We start from the raw sequence: 14,575 nt of genomic DNA, 5'->3' as shown, positions 1-14,575 counted from the left end.
TAGACTTTCGTTCATTTTCGTTAACTTGAATGTAAATATGCATTTGTTATCAGCGTGTAACGGATCGTCGTATAGGGTAGCCTTGTTTCTTACACCTATTTGACTCTCTAAATTCAGGGCTGAACGCTCATCGTAACAAGCTATGCAATTTTTACTTGATAAGAAAATTTACAGAAGAATGTACGTTGAGATTTTCAGCTGTGAATAGGTAAATAGCATGAAATATTTTTATGAAAAAAAAAACATTCCTTATTTAAATAGGAAGAGTCTTGTGCCTAACTATAAGACATTTACGGGCTAATGCAAATGAAAATTGTACATATGTTTAGGGCCATATAAAACAATTTCCAATCTTCAACTGCCTATAAACAACTACGTATATAGAACAAAAACGTGTGAACATATTACAAAGGAATTAGAATAGCAGCCCTGATTTACACGGATCATGTCTCGGTGCGTACGCGCAGGTGCGCATGCGAACATTATGCTAATAGTGTTTTGTTTGCGTCGCTTTGGAATACGCTTTCTTTGTAGAAACTTGTAGCGACAGTATCTTTATATTTGTATTACTTTCTAACGTTCACTCTAGTTTTACTTCATAACTGTAAATTAACTAGATATATTTTATGCTTAGAAAGGTATTTGGCTATGAAAAAAATATCTTTCTATTTTTTTTAAACATCTCTCGCACTTTATACTTTAATCCTTGTTTATGGGCTGGTTTATCGAACATTCAAGTCACATGCACAATGACACCCATACTCAGAACTAGCATTCATGGATCCTCCAAACGTTTTTCATGCGCGGGGATCGAAAACACGAAACTTCAACTCCAACCACACGGCTGTTCTTGCACTCGATTTTATGACATAAACTCCAATGTACTGAAAATACTACCACAATATAACTTGATCACCACCTCAATTTAGCGGATAACCTTTTAATGTTATTGTCAAAAATAATTTAAAAATGTCTACATCATTAACTAGACCAGAACGTTCAAAACAGAATTAGTAGTTTCAACCTGTAATTTAATAAACTATCGCGTTTAGTCGTCTGTCGAGAGCAAATCGCTTCCCATACAAATTTGTATTCATTTGCTTATTCTAATTAATGTCCCTACATTTTGGGGTTGGAAGTATTTTCGGTGATTTGATCGTGTGAACCGGCGCGTCACGGCTCGGTACGTTCCGATTCTGTCTTTGTTTAAACTGCATGTTTTTGTTTTATTTAACTCGAGCGTATCGGAACGGATGCCATATTGTCTAGATGAGTATAGTTTTAAATTAATCAAAGGAGAATGGAATCAACAAATTAGGTAACTATGAAATTGAAAAAATAAAGGTTTTTTTAGTAATATCCAATTATTTCATAGTTTTATGTTGAAGTAACACATAAACGTATCTAAACGCGATAAGATGATTAATGTGTTTTACACTTAGTTCTGTCGATAAGCGCAGCCTTGGATTCCACGCATAGTAATAACTACTGCATTGTTATTGTAACCAAGCAGCCTGTTATGCTATGTTACCCGTACTTTTAAAAATTACTCGTAATTTATTCGACAAACTGTTATTTTTCTCTGTGGCAACATTGCAGCATTGTATTCTTTATTCAAAATACAGAACGTAAACGCTAGTTTTGACATTTTAAATTGAGTTCTTTTTTTTAATCATAGCCGCTATTATTTCAAACAAACTTTGAAATAAGAACTCCTTTTTCAAATTGACTCTCCTTTTGTCTCAAGTAAAGGGTTGAAAAGTCGTTACAAAACATATCTTATGCAAATTTCTAAAACAATAACGTGCCCTGTAATTATGTAAAACTGTTTGACATCATCGAGGCGTAAGGATTGCTCGCGTCTTTATTCGTTGTACATTGTTTTGATTGTTACAAGTGCAGCGTGTTGTTTATATTGAATGTGCGTTAATGTATGCAAATCTAGGCGAAACGCTCGTTGTGTAGAGACTGCATGTGGTCAATTGTGTGGGAACGCTACGTTGCTAAATGTTTTGAATAATGGGCCTAGAATATAATTTAAATTTAGAAACTTGACTCACGTGACAATTTTTGATCTCATTAAAAAAAATGACTACTTCACCACAAATATCACAATTGTGAAGTAAAAGTTCCCGTTCAACCCTAAAACTATCGCATGCAATAAAATCACCACGAAATTATAAAATCCAGTTTTATCGGTCCAGTGCAATACGAATACACGAAATTTGCATAGATGTTTGTCGATAAACAGGTATTTCACAGCCACTGCCCATTCCCACGACGCATATGCATTATGGTATTAACTTTTTAATATTATCACGTCAATTGCATTGGCCACTTGCATTTAAAAGAAGCGAACATTCGCTTTTTGAAAGTTTAAATTAAGTACTGTCGAGTTCTTTATTCGTAAATTGTTCGGTTTCAGTATAATTACTTTTATTTTAAATTCAAATCGTATTTATGATCAGTTATAAAACTTATTCGCAATTGTCATATTTTTTAGGAAAATTACCAATAATAAACAATTTATGTATTAAAAGCCAAACTGCTACTTCTTGGCTAGGTACACTTAAAAAATCAAGTATTATAAATTGATTCGTTCATTATAATTCGAGAATCCGATATTTGCATGGACTCCATTAGAATGCATCGCGCTGGTTGTCAATCGGCTGGCCCGTTATAGATGTTACTGCGGCTCGCGTACCGATTGCTTATTGGCCTACTGCTAACTGTTCGTGTAGGCAATCACGATCGCTTACTGTACACCTAACTTATTCAAGCCAACTTTATCACCCATTTTACTACAATATCAGTTTTACGACAGACCCTTTTGTCTTCGTTCTTGCTATAAAGTTTTAACCGGCTTAGTTTGCATATCCTTTCCCAAGCTCGCCACTGACCCATATTCAAACATTTCTTAGAACATAATTATTACGTTTGATCAGTGCCTGACCAATCAGTTTTACGACATGACCCCGAGCGGTCATTATTATACACCTTTATAGCCAGTGTCAAACGGTCACCCTTTCAATGTTTTACCTTCACACGTTTTTAAATGTGGAATTTGTCGATTCCGAACGACCGGTCAGCTCGTAAATGCTCGTTAGTAAAAAAAAATATTTACGCACCCAAACAGCTTCGTATAATAATGTCGTAAAAATAATATTTATGTAAAAAATGTTATTTCGTGGTAGTGCCCTTTATTCACTTCCATTTTTAATTTTTATCGACGACTTAAAAATTATTTACGATCCCCATTCTCCACTTATGCGCTCGTATACGTTAACAGCGTTACAAATCGCTCGGTATTAATGGTGCAGGGTAATTAGAACATCGTGACGGTTAAAAAGCTCGTGTTTGATTAGATTACTCAGGTTTTTATAAATCGCTTTGGGTATAGATCATTGGTCCTCCTGGGTGGTCCGATGAGCATCGACACACGATTGTATCAGCACACATTAAGTTTTTTGTGAGGTCCCGGCTGCAACGTGACCAAACACTAATAGAAACATTAAAACTATGGCGTTCGCCTCCATCCTGCCCTGACACAGCCGCCACTGACATTTGCCGCTAACACTCGAGCGATAGCTAATCAGAATGCGTTTCAACTTCAAGTGGCTCTTAAACAGAAAGGTACGACTTTCCATTAGAAACTCTAGCAGTTGAAGGAAACTAGTAATTCGAGTGCGTAACGCGAGACCGCAACCCAATAGGTCGAGTGAGAGCCTCGCTAATCCAGGCCAGCTGTGCGGCCGATGTGCGCGGGCGCTCGCCAGCCTGCCCCGGACTTCTAAGTCATTACACCGATTATAATTGCCCAAACAAACTCTCATCTGCCAAATGTCGCTGCAAAATTTCCACATATAGTTTCAAAACCCGCAGTCTTTGTTACCGCAATCGAGTTTTTGATGTTCATTTCCCCAAAAACACCTTTCTTCTGTTCTTTGAACCCACGAAACCGAATTCAACTTTAAATTTTGTTTTATTAATTAGCCGACAAATTACCTTTTGTTTATTGTGTCCGAGCGAACAGGCGTAACGTGGAACACGATAAGCTCCCTGAATCACGTCGAATGGTAATTACATTAATTTACTTAACAATACACCTATTACAGTTAGCAGAAAACATCTAAATAGTGCGTTTAAAAAACGGGATTACACCGGTCCCGGCCCCAAATATGCACGATTTAACATGAGACGCGAATTCGTTATACATCTGTGCTTATCTTGAGAAAATACGCTGTTAACCTGTTGTGTGCATCTTATTACGATGTACCGGCCATTGTGCATTATACTCCACATATTCATGGGTAAACACACACCAGTCTTTGTGTCTATTGTTAGAGTAATACTTAGCAGCATCGCCCCTCGTAATCCCATCCTTTCTATGCATTGTCCCGCACAATGTGAGATACCGAGTTTGGTCCAGAGGTCACACATCTTAGTGCGACCTTAGGTCATAGCCGACAATGAGAGGTATCGTGTTTACCTTTGTGCGACCGATGTTTAGCCCGCCTGTACTTGTCTCGGTTTGTTGTCCACAATAGGACTCATCTCGGGACAATGAAGATGGACAATGGAGTCATTGTTCTTTTACGATACTTAGCTACCGTTTCAGCCGTTACGTGTCTTTATGGGAGGTATTATCGATCTCATTGTGCTACCGATTTATAGACTTGCTCCTGTTTAGGTGTATTTAAATATTAACGTTCATGGGAACCGTTCGTGCGATCACCAACTGACGATTTACTTTATTCCAAAATCGAATTCAATTTTTGGAACGCCAAAATTAGAACTCTTGGAATATTTGTAATTACGTTCTTAATTTAAAACAGACCGTGCATAAAATTGTTATTACAACTGCACATTTTATGTATACTGACACAGTTGGAACTCGTAAATCCCAAACTTTATTCAGGGCTTTTGTCTTAAAGCCGCGTGTTTCGGTAGCTGCGCCCGCGAAGCCCGCGACCCACTATGATTTACGTTTATGTTCACATAAAATCTGAGAATGCGGTTTGTGCATCCACTCCAGTGACTTGCAAAAATAGTCGGGGGAAATCCGAAACTTTATTTGTAAATACTACATTGAAGATATGGCAAATACAGACGGTTAAGAGTCATGTGTGAAGCGCGTTCTGTTTACTAATACGTTTGTTGTTTTATTTTTTACTTAAGGAGGTTTTTAACTTTTTAAGTATTTCGTACTTTAAGCGGTGCCTTACGGAGATAATCTGAAATAATCTCGGCGTATCCCAGTAGCGATGTTCTGTAAACGAGCGGTATCTGCCGATAGCTCGAGTGCTCGATAACGGCGTCTTTGATCGTCGACGTGCGCCCGCGCATCCTTTGAACTCGCCGCCCCCGCGGGGCGCGCTTTATTAAACATTCATTAGGAGCCATCGTTTAGCTCATACCTGCACAGTAGTCGGGATGAACTTACATGTTTGGAATCGACGAATAAAATGTTTCCCCAAATGTTCCCAATGATGCTGTAAAGATTTTTTGATTAAGATCCCTTTATTTAAATTTAAAGGCGAAGAGACGAATATTGCTTTTTGAGATTTTGAATGCATTCTTTTGAAAAGATAGGGCGATCTTAAACGCTATTGATTTTTTATTATGAAATTTTTATGTGTCCGTCCACGCATTACAAATTCTTTAGCTGTTTATTTTAATAGATATGATCTTGAATATGTTTTATTAGGATTATGTTAAACACAATCTTTACAAAAAAAAACGGAACAAATCAGAGATGCCTTTCTTTCAAAATAAAAAAATATAATAAATTACCAACCAATCATGAAACAAAATTCCACATTAAGTTTCAATATCGACATCCTCATCCTTCAATCATACTCTCAATAATATCCTACATCTCAATAACCAATATGCCGAACGAAAAAAAAAGCAAAATAATGACACAAAGTAAGGCAATATCGTCGGTAACTCTCGGCTCCCTGCAATTTACTGGCACACACCTGGGCAGGCAGGCACTGGCAGTGTTGCCCTGGCGGACAAGTCAACGCTCCCGGTTTAAATACCCGCTCCCGATAGATACGGCAAAAAATATAATGCCTGGCACAACACAACTGTCAATGAATTGCCTTCTGTTATTCTTTTTTATAGCTATTATGTTGGCAGAATTGCGTTGTTTCAAATCTTTATTCAATTGTTTTGTTGATTTAAAATTTAGAATGCAATAGGTGCGTAGAACGTATAAACTGTACAAAGCTATGTTTTACGACATTTTACAATAAAACTGATAGACGTTCCTGTGTTCGGATTTGATGTGGTTTTTAGCATTCTCAACTTGTATGTAATATTACATGAGGAAAATCTCTTTGTTGAGTTAGAAAGTTATGTGAATATCCGCAACTTTTTACGACGCCCATAGATTACAGAGTAAAAATATCGAACATTGACAGGCCATAATTTGAAGCGCTTGTTAATGATGACTGCACCATAAACAATAATTATAGCTTAGCTACCGGAATGCCGCATCGGTAGCTCATAAACCAGAGACTCGAGGTTTTTTTATTTAAACCAATGTTGTACTTTTAGTTTTTAACAATGGCACCTAAATTTAGAGGACGTTACAATGCATCATGCTGGGGACGTATGAATAATTACAGAACATACAGGACAATGACCCACGGCATGCACTGCGCAAGTGTTTGCGATTTTTGTCATGTTTTATCTCATTATTTTACGCTTTGCAAACTGCTCTGCTATTGTCTAAAGTAATCATTTTAAACGACCTTTTTTGTTGCATCTTCAAATTGACGGATGCAAGTCTACCCAAACAGAGACAAGCTGTCAGATTCGAAATTTGAATTCGTCAGTTGAACGTCATGTCAGCCAGTGTCAATAGTAATTATTTAACGTTCTGAGTCAACATTGAATGATTTTGTCGAATTTGAATGCGCAAGCGCAGTGTTTGAACGCACCGTCTAAACATAACATGAAATAGTTGTTTGTCGGCGTTTTCATTACGTATTCAGACGGCTGTTTGACTAACAGACGACAAATAAACTTTTTGTGTGATCCTTAATTTAATCAATTTTCCTTTGTTTTTTAACAAAGAATGTTAAAACATTGTTTGTTAAACAAATCACATACGCGCATCTATTCACTATACTTCGTTTTTATGAATTTAAACACCAACATAAATATATTTCCACTCACATTCAATATCACTTAAAAAAACATTTGAAATATATACCTTTTACTCAACTTACATCATAAATATTAATAAACCTCAGACCTTTAGAAAAACAACTAAACTTGTATTGTTTACAAAAGTAATTGCATGTTTACAAACAATATGAAACAGTGAAACGTGTTATTATCAAGTAAGAGAATTTTCTTTCTCAATACGTTGGCCTGTACAATCATCGTCGACTACGCATCATGCGATCATGCCATTTCGCATACTTTCACAACGCATGCATGGCGGTTTCGTTTCTCGTATGGAATTGAATGTTTCATTCTGACTAGCTTATGCTCCTAACTCCGTCTATGTAAATGTCGCTTATCACGTCAAAAAGTAGTCAGTTGTTTTTTCTCTCTCAAAATTGGTTTAGGTAAAAACTTCTGATCACAAAACCAATCTTGATAACATTAAAATCAGTCAATTAATGTAGTCATATCAAAGAAAACATCAGATAATATCAGTATTATATAAATATTACAACATCTTACACCAACAGGTTTCGTTATCAGTTTTCTTGCGACCAAGACTTATCAATCATTCCTCTACTAATAATCTCGCCTTGATAACACCGCCATTTTCTATGCAAAGTATTTACGTCACTTATTGTGACACTAATGACTAACACTTTCTTGTATACACTTTCATCGGACTACATAACTATCTATTAAAAAAAACGTTAAAAGAATAGAGAAGACTACTGGGTATCGAAAGTCAAAATCTTTTAAGACCCGTGTAATCTTTTTTTAATTTATTTAACTGGCGGAGCTTGTTTATTTGATTATTTTTTTATGAAAATACTGTAAGTAGTTTTTTTTGCTAGCCATCAACCCTATAGTAAAAAAAAAAACAATTTTAGAACTGTAAACTTTATGTCTATAACAATAAAGACGTAATTAAAGTTCACATAATTTTGATGTTTTCATTTCGTACGTATTTTGAAAACAGAACGCTTGAGATCGTTTTGTTTTACAAACACTATAGTCCCATCTATTTTGTTCTTGGATCTTAATTTATATTGTCTTTTCATTTGATTACTTCAATTGTTTTTATTGAAAGCCATTGACAGTCAAAGGCAAAGATTTGAATCATAAATAAAACGCATTGAGAATGGACCAATATTTAAATGATTTAATCATTTGGATGACATTAATACCATGGATCCATTATTTTAAGTTAAATAGGGTTAAGCGAAAAATAATTTCCTTCATTACATGCACTATTTAGATTAGATTAGATTAGAATATTCTTTATAGTACACCATGGAATTACAGCAGTGATTCTTAATACATACAATGTTAGGGTACAATGGCGGTCTTATCGCTAAAAGCGATATCTTCCAGACAACCTTTAGATGGACAGTAAAATTATCAGTATGTACATTTTACCTCGTAATCCTACATTTTGTGATTTCCTACAATGCCTAATACGCGGATACCAACACAATTCAAATAATATCCCACAGATATTTATAACTACTACTTTATATACAACATCCTGTTATCTAGATCGAATCTGAATAATTGTAGGCTTCGAGAAGTCTAGACTTGTCAGTCTACCTGAGAATTGCTAGGTAATTATTACTCCCAATCTCGGCAGTAAAAACTGACTTAGGTATTACGCAATATTTATCTTTATATTTAGAATGTTTAGGGTCCAAATTGCGTTTAATTATAACAAAAAACACAAAGTTTTATAATGCATATTGTTTTAGCATATTTTTTGACTCTACATTTTGTTTAACCCTCTGATGCGCAAGCGCAGTTCTTGTTCCGTCTTCATGAATGCATTTGCAAACGGGAAAAATTCTCAGCATAAAACTATGATTGTTATAAAAAGCAACAATTTTAGTCATTCGCAACTGGGTTACGAAATTAACCTGAAAACGGCTATGACTAGTTATGACTAATCTAAATGGTAAACCGACGGTCTATTTAGGCATGGTGCGCGTTGCTAACGTGCGTGACATGTTTGATGACCATTTTAAATTGTGACGAAAGTGTAGCTTAACCAATACGAATACTTGTCTTAATATAAATGTTAATTTTGGCTCTAATAATGTATTTTCCTTGTTATACCTATAAAGGGTTACGAGATATAATAAAAACGTATATCTATTCACATCTTTCATTCATCATCTTTTCCTAACTATTAAAAAAGTAATCGGACAGTCATTACTAAAATTGAAATGATAAACTCCTTATGAAAGATAATAATTCACGTCAATTAGGCAATTAAGATTAAAAACTCTTTAAAAGAGGTTTAATCATAAAGTATTTTATAGAGGTTAATTTTCATTTAATTATGTGCTAGGTGTTAATACATTCACAAGTAATTGGCCCTTAAGTTGCGTAACTTGGGAGCTTCTAATTATAACATGCAGTTCGTTAGTATTCATTTCTTTTAATCTTGAAATGAAATCTTATATCTGCAAAACAGGTTGTTTGCGCTCGAACCATAACCATATAGCTTATTCAATTTCTAATCGAAAGTCTTCGTATTCAAAATCAATCTGTCGTTAGCCAAACAAAAAAGACGACGGCAAAATTGTTCAGACAGTTTAAAAAAGTTCCTTATAAAAAAGAGATGAACTCTTAAATAAGGACCAAACTTTTCAACAGAGATAAGGAATCAAAATAAAGTAACAAATAATAAAGTATAATATCAGATAATACGGAGAGCGGATACAATGGTACCTGGTTTGTCACTTATTTGTTTAGGAGTAAGTTCAAAACCAGTAGCAGGGAAACAAACATACAGATATATGCCGAGGGGTCGTTTTTGTTGCCTTTTTTATGCCACGTCCACTTGTAATAGAACTTAGCCTAGGGCTGTACGGCGGAGTATAATTTTAATTGGACTATCGATATATCGATGTATTCGATACAAAGTTACTGATGTTTTCTTGGTTGCTTTACGTTATATTTGATTTATTGAACATTTTTCTTGTTTTTTTTTTATATAATTCAAGTTGTACAGGTACTTTATCGATTGCGTTTGAAAGTAAGGGTTAGCAATATTCATCATGAGAATAATGATTGAGAAACTGGATATAAGGTATTTAATGTAGTAATGTTATATCATGGTATTTCTCCTTTCTGTAATTACAAAAACGCGTCGTATGCGCAACGAGGCACGCCATTTTGACATCGAATCGCCTTTCACTTGGCCTAGATATTTCGGAACTGGTTCGTAATCACAATGCAAACTCGCCGGCTCCCGACAAACGAGTCACTATTGCTGTAACAATGTATTTCCTGTGCAGCTGTGGAAATTCTAACGATGACGATCTAGTTTCCAGTTTGACACCCCTGTAAAAATGTTTTTGTTTGAAAACTAATACTAAGAATGGTATATGAACGCTTCGCTTTAAAATATCTCAAACCCGTCTAAATGAGCGATGCTACTTTATAATATTAGAGTATTTTACAACCCTCGAATATAACTAATATCACCCTCATAAATTTTATCATCACACGTAAAAATATTGACTGAGATTATTAAAATAAAATTAATCAACAACCCTAAGGCGTAAATGAATAAAATAAGATGGCGGGAGCGTGCTAGCGCGGCAACCGGCAACCTGTTCTGAGCGGGACGCGCCGCCCACGCCTGACAAATCGGCGCGCGCGCAGCGTACACCGATTACACCACGAACATGTCCGATCAAGTCCGAACTTGTTTCGATACAAACTCCCTAACACAATGAGGAAAACTCCAGCTTTTTCTTGGAAACATTCAACTTATCGATGGTTAAGTTGATTCAGAAGTTCCAACCCAACACTGAGTCATGGGCATAAAATAATAGCTAGCTTCCAAACGCACATTTTTTGTACCTGACGCGGCCATAACAATATACAACTTAGTATCTATTCGATGTGTTGTGCGCTATTTTGATGAAATTTTATGTGTCGCTTGATGCGTAGGCACCGTCTATCGTTGGTCTGCATCACGTACGCTCACTATTACAGTATTTACTTCACTATCTTATACAAAACAAAGTAAAAGCTACGAGCCACGTCCCCGTAATTACGTGTCCGGACAAAGCGAGTCCTTTTCTCCGGCTGTAATGACTGAAACGTTTTCTCGATCCCGGATCGTGACTGCGGCTCTTGCGTCATTCCCACGAGCGAGTAACATTTGGACAACATTTGTGCAGGCCTTTGTGGCACGCTCTCCAACAATAAACGTAATAACGCCATTTACATTTCACCAGATGTAATTTTGGAGAGATTTTCGTCATATACACAAAGGCAAGAAGTTGTATCCCTCACGAAGCCACGCTTCGTAATTAACTATTCAGCGCGCGCGTCCCGTTTCCTGCACTCACGCGCACGGCAGGATCAAAGGGCGGTGACAACCCTCGCCTCGTCGCTGTAAAAAAGCTAATTTGACGCATCTCAGGGAGTATCACACTTTTTCTCCCTCTCCAATTCCGTCCTTCTGTTTTTTTATTCCCATGCGATCACAGATTCTAGTGGTGTGGCGAGACGGATGCAGGCCCGGCCTTCGTTGCACGTGGATTGCATTACCGCGCTGTTGCTAGCCCGCCCGACCTGGCACACTTGTACATAAAAATACTTTAGTAGTAACCAGTACTTCCATTCGTGTCGCTCAGCTTCAACCAAATTCAAATACAAACGATACCTTCAACGACTATGGAAATATGCTGATTGTCGTTAGCTCTACAAACACAATTGTAAATACCAATCAGAAACGCCGCTCTCAGGAATGGCGGCAAATATTTTTTGTATACTGGTTTAGCATATGATTATTCGCATTTGCGCGGTAAACACGTGAATTATAGCGACATCAAAAGAGGTAGAGTCGGTGCGCCCGCGCCGATATTTAGGTCGCCCGAAATAACCGCAGCGCGCGAACACCACTCGGCTCGCGTAGAACCGAGATGTACTTGTGATTGAAGCATATTATCGCGCTAACCATTCTGCTTTAGTCAACCAACATACAATCACGCGCATCGCATTATCAATGGTAATGACCACCTATTTATCAATTCAAGGTTAAAATATAACTTCACGGATTACGTTGAATACAACTTCATTTAATGAATAATCAAAAATATACTAACACAGCACAGTTAGCTGGTACACGATAAAATATTGATAATGTCAGCGATAAACGTGTGAGTTGTTTGCGCCGCGCCTTTGCGCACGCGCACGATCTCCAAGGCCATTTTGTTTACGCATACACCCGCATGTTTACGCGTGCCTAATACACTACCCGGCCGTACACATAGAGCACGCTGCCAGACACACATACACAACACAAATCACAATGCGAATTAGCCAGGTTATATCAAGAGCCGAAGGAATTGGCGCGAAACGCTCCATTGAACGATTGGCGGGAAACCGTTGCGTAACCACGTGAAAGTATTTTCTTGCTAGCATCGTCTAATCATGGCTGACGTGTTTATAATTAGCTATTTATTGCCTTATCTAATTAAACTTCAGTTAAATGTGATTAAAATTTGTCGCCCTTTACTATAATGATAAACGTGTTATCAATATTTATGTAATAGTGGGAAATTTAAGTTTTTATACAACGTAATGATATTATAACCTTGTCAAATATACTATTTGATAACATACGAGTGCTTGGAACATAACCTACAAATCCACGTGCTGTGGTATTGGCGGGAATCCGTGGCGTCCACCAGTCGACCTTGGCTCCATGACGTCACTGACATAGTTCCCGCCTGAGCCTGCGTCTCGTTTTTTACCATGATTCAGACAAATTTTATTATTACAAACAGACGTTGTAACGTTTAAGCGTCGCTGTTGCTAACCTATCCACGACTCACCTTGACATTTCACCTTGATTTTATTAATAAGGCGTCATTACTTCGTATGCAACATAAAATTACGTTTCGTTTCTTAATTTTAGAGGCAAAACATGTTAATTTGATAACGCGACGTTTTCAAGCCTAATTTCTGATAACATAATCTTTTAGTTAAACATCGAGTCTTACTAGATTCTAGTAACTTTTAACTAATATCTGTAGATAATAAAGTTCAAAAGTCAGACAATATATTCTTATCAAGAACACTTGTAAGTTAAAATAATTACAGCACATGAGAAAGATGGTAGGTCAATCTGAAAATAGCTGAAAACGTCTGAAACGTCCCGAACCACCTTTACTATAAACAGGATGGGACTAACATTGCTGAAATTCTGTAACAGTGCGTCTTGTTAACACTATTATAAACACTTAGATGTTACTGGCTGAAAATAATATAATTTAAATTATCCAAAGAGTTAATACTTCAAAAAGTTACGTTTTTAAAGAACAATTTAAGAACATAAACACACACAAATATTTTTTCTAAATAATTCTTTTACTCTACATTCTGTTTTGAAAGAATTTTGGTTCTATTGTTTCTTAAATCCGCTTATTTGAACGATTAACATGTACAGTGTGTCCGTTTGTCAGTTAACTACAATTTAATAAACGAATTTGAAGATCGTTTGACCTTGGTATCTTACGGCCTTTTTGTTCGTTCCGATGTTTGAGCTGAATACGATTTATATCTAGTTAGACTACTGTTGATTTTTAATCGACATCGTTATGATCACACAATTTTCCTTTTTTATGTTGTGTATTCAACCGAATACGAAAAACAATTTCAATGTATTTTTTATTTCCATGCTCTATATATATTATGCCTGAATACGATTTCGAAAAGCAGCCGTATCTTTTAAAAATCTAGATGCAATACCGCTGTGCAGTCAAGTATAGTCTGTTTTTATTCTATTGCAGCACTTCTTTCGGCTATTAACTGCCTCATATTCTTGTATAATATCGTCGTAACATCTTCACATGTAACAGTGAGCGTCGTATATCAAATCTTTACGCTCCATATCCCGGCAGTTTTGTTCACAAGCAATTTGTATTAACAAGAGTTATAGATACCGATGGATACGGGTTCACAAGAAACTCAGCGTCAGTAACTCACAGACTATTGTAAGGCAGATTAAACAGTAGTAAAAATGTCGTAAAGTTTTATAGTTATTAAAGACATATTCTTTCAAAATTAGAAATGGTCACAAAGACCGTCGCCGACTGACGGTTTGTTTAGAAAAAAGGATTTCGTCGCTTTAAGTACTCTGGATAAAGTCGTAAAACTGTGAAGGTCCCGTAGCGAGCAGCATCCGGGGCTCCGGGCGTCGTTACGAACCTTTCAGTTTGAGGGTCATAAAATTTTTCCCAATTCACAATGGTGGCCCCGCCCACCGTAATAATGTTTTACGACTGATTTTATGCATCGCGGCGGCTGCGCCCGCGCCCGCGACACCCCGCCCGGAGAAATGTTAACAAGAGTTGTAAACCGCTTTCACCTTGCG

The 14,575-nt window shown here is 36.6% G+C and overlaps 1 protein-coding gene across 1 annotated transcript in view; it reads left to right on the top strand.

The window, feature by feature from the left end:
* LOC113500305 (cyclin-dependent kinase inhibitor 1-like) overlaps positions 1–14,575 on the top strand; it is a 41,846-nt gene that overhangs the window by 24,034 nt on the left and 3,237 nt on the right. The window lies entirely within an intron of this gene.

This window comes from Trichoplusia ni, chromosome 13, assembly GCF_003590095.1.
Source record: "Trichoplusia ni isolate ovarian cell line Hi5 chromosome 13, tn1, whole genome shotgun sequence".
Lineage (NCBI taxonomy): Eukaryota > Metazoa > Arthropoda > Insecta > Lepidoptera > Noctuidae > Trichoplusia > Trichoplusia ni.
Note: the sequence above shows the minus strand (reverse complement) of the source record. Positions and strands in the feature narration are given on the sequence as shown.